We start from the raw sequence: 6879 nt of genomic DNA, 5'->3' as shown, positions 1-6879 counted from the left end.
GGATTCCTTGCTCTATTTTGACAACTGCCTCTTGATCCAAGTATAGGTTTTGCATTAGCACAATCAAATGTTCTGGGATTCCCATTCTTCTCAGCTTGTTGTGATCCACACAGTCAAAAGCCCTTGCATAGTCAATGAAACACAGATAGACAGTGTACATGAATGAAGTAAAGGCATTGATAAATATTAATTATCAATGAAGATGAATGATTGTATGAAAACCAATTAAAAATACTGATTATGGACATAAATTGTTAAAATCCATCATAGATAAAGTATGTCTTGTTTCTCAGAAGAAAAAGAAGAGCACCCAGAATTTTCGGTAAACTTTAGATGAGGTATGTCATAACCTTCGAGGAAGAGTTAAAACTCAAGTTTCGTTTTCCTTTCTTCCTTATGAAAGTTCTATTTCCTGTCATTTAAAATAGTGCAATTCCATCTCTATCATTTCTGCCTATTGTAACATAGACATGAGGGGCCTGAAAAGGTTGATTTGATGTAAGGTGGTGAAAAGAATACCATTTCCCCATTTATTTCTCTTTCTGGACCTTTGTCAGGCCAATTCCCTCCTGATGACCATGCCTTAAATTCTGTTGCCTTTATGTCTTCCAAATGAGGCTGCTCATTCTGACCTCTCCATCTGCTGTAATTAAATATTTAAAACAACTGCTATGGTTAATACAACCCTTACCTCCAAAGGGGGAAAAAAAAAGAAAAAGAAACCCTCCACCTATTTCTCCTCAAAGAAGAAAGGGTGAAAATAAACAAGAGAACTGTAAGTAAACCCATCTGTTTTCTAAGCGTGGTCCATGTCATCATTTCACTTCCAGTACTTAACTATTCAATTAAAGACACAGCACTGTGTTCAGGGATACAAATGCTTACTGAGAGTCTTCAAAGTATAGAAAGTCGGAGGTAATGAAGTGACCCAGGACATGTGCATAGGGTTCTTATAGCTGAATTTGGGCTTCAAGTTCTTATATGGAAGAACTGAGTTTGAACAATTTTAATAGCTAATAAAACTTTCAAGTAGTCCCTCTGAATAGTAAACCTCGTTCTTTATTCTGAGCCAGTACTATACAGAGAGCAGTGTACATGGTGCCAAGGAGATAGAATGCCAAATGGAAGAAGGCTATATGCTTGTTTGGGTTGGCTCTTCTAGAAAAGAGAGGAAAGGGAGAGACAGACAGACATTAAAAGCACATATCTACTGTCTGTTTGCCTTTCCACCTTCTCTTTCTGCTACTGTTCTGTCATCAAGGATAAGTTAGATTTGATGTTGGATTTGTTAGTATTGTTTGCTTTCTTCTCATTACATGTGTTGTGGGTCCTGGAGCCATAGTAAAGAGCTAAATTGTAGGAAGACTTCTCCTGGTTCGAAGAAAGGAGAGCTAGGCTAGTTCCACATAGAAGGGGTGGGTAGAAAGAAACCTATCTTTAACTTCCAACTGTGGGTCCCAGTTAATATGCTCCCTACTTTTGTAATAAGAAGTCACAACCATTCGACATGGTTATGTACTTTGAATAATGTCCTGGAAGTGCAAATACAGTATCCACTGTTCAGTGATACCAACATGATTTTCTTACCAGGAGACTACCAGTGCCTCAAATTGTGTGGCTCTCCACCCCTTACAGTTCCTCACCTCACTTATGTGACTCTGATATGGGATAGTTTTCTACTTTGTATGTCCATTAGTGTCTACATTAGGAGGCAGACGCCTCAAAAACCTCACTCAAGTGTCCCATGTCAGCAAGCAGAGCACTGAATACCCACATTCTCATTCGACTGGGTCAGTGACCAATAAAAGCATTTTCTCCCAGTCTTTGATTATCTTAGGCTGTGACTAATGGGCCTGCCAGGGCTTAAATCTCTTTAGACTTTTATTTCCATGTCAAAGATGTAATATAAAGATAGTTTATTTGGAACCCAACATTTATGGCCTGATGGATACTTCCAAAATAAATTTTATTAGATGGAAAAGGTCTTTGAGATATTGACATGTAATTAAGGGTGTCCTACTGCCACTGAAATTTAGAGGACAATTATCTAGCTAATGGATTGGAAGAAGTCCATATTTGTTCCCATTCTCAAGAATAATGACCCAACAGAATGTAGAAATTATCGAACACTATCCAATTATCGAACAATATTCCATGCAAGCAAAATATTGACGAACATTTAAAAATGGCTAGTACAGTACATAGATAGGGAATTTCCAGCAGTTCAAGCAGATTGAGTAGAGGCCATGGCACTAGGGATATCATTACTGATGTTAGATGGATCCTGGCAGAAAGTAAAGAATACCAGAAGAATGTCTACATGTGTTTTGTTGACTACATGAATGCATTTGACTATATGGGTCATAAGTTGTGGCTGACATTGAGAAGAATGGGAGTCCCAGAGCACTTGATTGTGCTCATGTGAAACCTATACTTTGACCAGGAGTCAAAACGGGATAAAATTGCATGGTTTAAGATTAAGAATGGAGTGAACAGGGCTGTATTATGTCTCCATGCCTATTCCCTCTGTATGCTGAGTAAATTATTTGAAAAGCTGGACTCAATGAAGAGAAATGTAGCATCAGGTTCAGAGGGAGACTCATCAATAAGCTGCATTATGAAGATGACACAGCTTTGCTTGCTCAAAGTGAGGAGGACTTGTTGCAGAAGATTAAAGAATGCAGCCTTCAATATGGATTGCATCTCAATGTCAAGAAAACACAGATTCTTACCCCCAGATTTATAGGCAACATCATAATGGATGCAAAAGAGATTGAAACTATCAACAATTTCATCTTACTTGGATCCATAATTTACACCATTGTTCCAGCAGTCAGGAAATAAGGAGATGTATTACACTGGGGAAATCTTCAGTTAGGGACTTCTTCAAATTATGGAAGAGTAATGAGGTCAGTTTGAGAACTAAGGTGCATCTGATTCAGGCCATAGTCTTTCCAATCACTTGCTATCCATCTGAGAGCTAGACAGTGACTAAGAATTACAGAGTAATTGAGGCCTTTGAACTGTGATGTTGAAGAAGAGCCCTGAACATGGACAGCAAAAAAAAAAAAAAAAAGAGGGTGTAGCCAGAGTGCTCTTTGGAGGCAAGGATGAAGAGACTTTGACTCACATACTTAAGGAATGTTGCTAAGAGGTGCTATGGAGTGGGATATGATTCTAGGACGATAGATGGAGAGGAAGACTCTCAAACAGTTGGACTGATACCGTGACTGCCACAGTGGGCTCTTATGTGTCAGGAAGTGTGAGGATGGCACAGGATAAGACAGGTTCAGATGTGTTTTTCATAGGATTGCAATGAATAGGTCTGGAGGGAGAATACAACCCTGATACACTCCCTTCTTAATTTTAAACCATTAGTATTCCCTTGTTCTGTTCACACAACAGTCTCTTGGTCCAGGTCGAGGCATGTGTGAAGCCCCTCATTACTTTAAGTTAGCATTTTTCTGTAGTATGACTTGGTCCCAACTTGGTGTTATACAACAGCATATATATTAGATTTTTAAATTGTTTCCCCACCAAATCCATTGACTAGCATTTATCGCAGAATACCAAGCTGTTTTAACTACTGTTACCTTTAACTAAGGAAGCCTATACACATTTATTTTTTTCCCTTTATTTCCATTATTTTAATTTTCCTTTAATTTTTTTCTCTAATTCTTCAAAGTTATATAGGATTATTTCAGAATTTTTCCTTATTATTTTTGACATACAAGAAAAATATTCATTTGATACACTTAAACTACATATAATTAAGTTCAGTTTTCAATGATATAATTTCTCTTCATCCTTATAATGCTTATTTCTATTTTTTGTCTTATTGCATCAGCCAAAACAATATTTTGTACCACTGATACTCAAAGAATCTTTGGTTTATTTCTCATTTTGTTATGAAATATACATTATTTAATTGCAAATATGACATTGTCACTTTAACAAACATATGCTATCTCACAGTGAGGAATTATGGTTTTTCATATGTTATCACTGTTGTTCTAAAGTGCAGTTAACTACAACCATAGTGGCTGAACAACAGCTCTGAACCTTGCACCACCTATGCTACACTGTCCTCAGACTCTTCACCATAACTGAGCCATTCTTACGGTCTATGGCAATCTCATTTGTTGAAGGTCATCCTCTTCTTAGTTGGCCTCCTACCTTTTTAAGCATCATGTCTTTTTCCAAGGACTAGCCTCTCAACATGTCCAAAGTATGTGAAATGAAGTTTCCACTTCCTTGTCTCTAAGGAGCTCTCTGGTTGCATTCCTCCCAAGACAGATTTCTTTGTTCTTTTGACTACGCATAGTATGTTCAGTACTCTTCCTTATTTGCTACCATTAAAAAAAAAAAATATATATATATAATGCAACAGAATGCGGAAATTACTAAATTATATCATTATTACCACAAGCAAGAAAAATCTTGTTGTGTTGTTAAGTGCCATCGAGTCATAGGTGATTCATAGCAACCCTATGAACAAAAGACCTGAACACTTGCATAACTTTCATCATTTCTCCAGGTTCATAAGATTTCTGGAGGCAAGCTATTTGGAAAGTAGATGCCACTCCAGCTTCCAAGTTTGTCTTAATCAGGGAGCTTCAGCAAACATTGTCCACCATGTGTAACCACTATTGTGTTTGACACATCAGTGTCACAGTAAAGTCTTATTGAAGATGACTCAAGAAAGTCTTGAACAGTATACATCAAGGTACTTCTAGAAATTCAAACTAGTTTCAGAAGAGGACCAGAAAGAGGGACATCATTGTGATATCAGAACAATCTTCACTGACAGCAGAGAATAATAAAAAAGGGTTTTGCTTGTGTTCTATTAACTGTGCAAAAGTGTGTGCCTGTGTGGATCATAATAAATTGTGGATAACTTTGAGAAGAATGAGAATCGCAGAACACTTCAATTATGCTCATGTGAAAACTGTACATTCAATGTAAAGTAGTTGTCCTAACACTATGAGGGAACACCGCTTAGTTTAAAATCAGGAAAAATGTGCTTCCTGATGAGACCTTTCCTTATACTTGTTCAATCTACATGCTGAACAAATCATTGAAGAAGCTGGACCATATGAAGAAGAATGTGGCATGCGGATTGGAGGAAGATTCCACAACTTGCACTATACAGATGATGCAACCTTGCTTACAGAAAGTAAAGAATACTTGAAGCATTTACTGTAGATCATCAGAAACTACAGCCTTCACTATGGATCCCATGTCAATATCAAGGAAACAAAAATTCTCACCATTGGACCAATAGGCAACATCATGATAGATGAAGATTAAATTGTTGACAACTTAAATCAATATTCATAGTAAAGGCAGTCAAGAGACCAAAAAAATAGTCTCTTGGGAAAATACCCTGTCAAGGACCTCTCCAAAGTGCTAAAGAATAAGGAAATCAATTTCAAGGTGTGCCTGATTAAGTCATGATATTTTCAGTTACTTCTTAGGCTTAAGGGAAGTCAAAAGAGAATTGATGCCTTTGAGTGATAGTATTGGCAAAAAATACTGAGTATCCCATGAACTGCCAAAAGAAAATGCTAATACCTTTTAAGCATTTCTCAAAATTACATTTTGCCTAAAATTAACATATTCTTCCTAAGTTAATCCTATTTTAATATGATACATTGTAACTAGTTGAAATGCTAGGTGATTATTTTAAACTTTTTAAAGTTAATTTTTAAAAAGAAATGCAGCTTATTCCCTCATTCATTGCCATCAAGTCCGTTGGGTTTCTGAGATTGTACATCTCATGGAAAAGAGTTTTTAGATTTTCCCTGTAGAGCAGTTGTGGGTTTCAACCACCAAAGTGGTCTAGTCTTTGGTTAGTGCTACTTTAGTCATGAATTTATTTATGTTCATGAGGAGGAATGGTCCATAGCTGGATACACATGTGTTTACCTGTGTGTATATCTGATGTTTATGGCTGAAATCAACATTACACTACCTTGAAAGTTTAAAAGGCTCTGATGTCATTTTTTAAAAATTTACTTATCAAATATACTTTTAGCTCTATTAATTATTATTTCTGCTCATTATCTTTTGGGTTAATTTTGAAAATGCTTGCTTTCTATAAAAGAATCATCTCATTTTTTTAAATTTAAAAGTATATTAGTATGGATATGCCTTTTTTCAATTTTTTGTATTCGCTTATTTATAAAGTTATATACATTGCTTTTCACACGAGAGCTTTCCATTTTTATGGCTTTAGAGAGCGTCTCTGTATATAATTTATCCAGTCCAGCAAAGAAAGACAATGAGATGCACCCCTCCCTCTCTTTGAGTAGGATGGACAAAACCTAAAAGAAACAGAGCGCATCCCCAGAGTTCCAGGCACGAATCCAGCCTCAGGCAGATGTGGTGCCAAAATTCATACTGCCCGGAGATTCTCAAAATCTAGTTAAAGTATCATGGGTGGTAGTACCCCAAGGCATTTGGCAAAACAAACCCCCCAAAGAACAACACCCTTTAAAATCAAGCTTCAAAGAATTTCCAAGATAAAGTTCTTAGAAACATAACTTCATAAGAAATTTTAAATTTTTAAGCTATGTTGTTGTTGTTATGTGCCATCGAGTCGTTTCCGACTCATAGCGACCCTGTGCACAACAGCCCTAAACCCTGCTCTGTCCTGCACCAAACACACGGCCTCTGACACACCCATCCCGATTACCCCAGTCTCCGAATCAATCCATCTCATAGAGGAGGGTCTTTCCCCCTCCTGCATTGTCCCTCAACCCTCCCAAGCATGATGTCCCTCTCCAAGGACCCGTCCCTCCTGGCAGCATGTCCAAAGTATGTCAGACGAAGCCCCAGAATCCTTGCCTCCAAGGAGTAGCTTGGTTTAATCCTCCA

General features: G+C 37.3%; 1 protein-coding gene across 1 annotated transcript in view; it reads left to right on the top strand.

The window, feature by feature from the left end:
* The window catches only part of RNLS (renalase, FAD-dependent amine oxidase), a 394216-nt gene that overhangs the window by 343608 nt on the left and 43729 nt on the right, over window positions 1-6879 (top strand). The window lies entirely within an intron of this gene.

This window comes from Elephantulus edwardii, unplaced genomic scaffold (genome assembly GCF_000299155.1).
Source record: "Elephantulus edwardii isolate Elephantulus edwardi_28Jun2011 unplaced genomic scaffold, EleEdw1.0 scaffold00007, whole genome shotgun sequence".
NCBI classification, from domain to species: domain Eukaryota; kingdom Metazoa; phylum Chordata; class Mammalia; order Macroscelidea; family Macroscelididae; genus Elephantulus; species Elephantulus edwardii.
The sequence above is the reverse complement of the archived record's forward strand: the minus strand, read 5'-3'. Positions and strand labels throughout refer to the sequence as shown.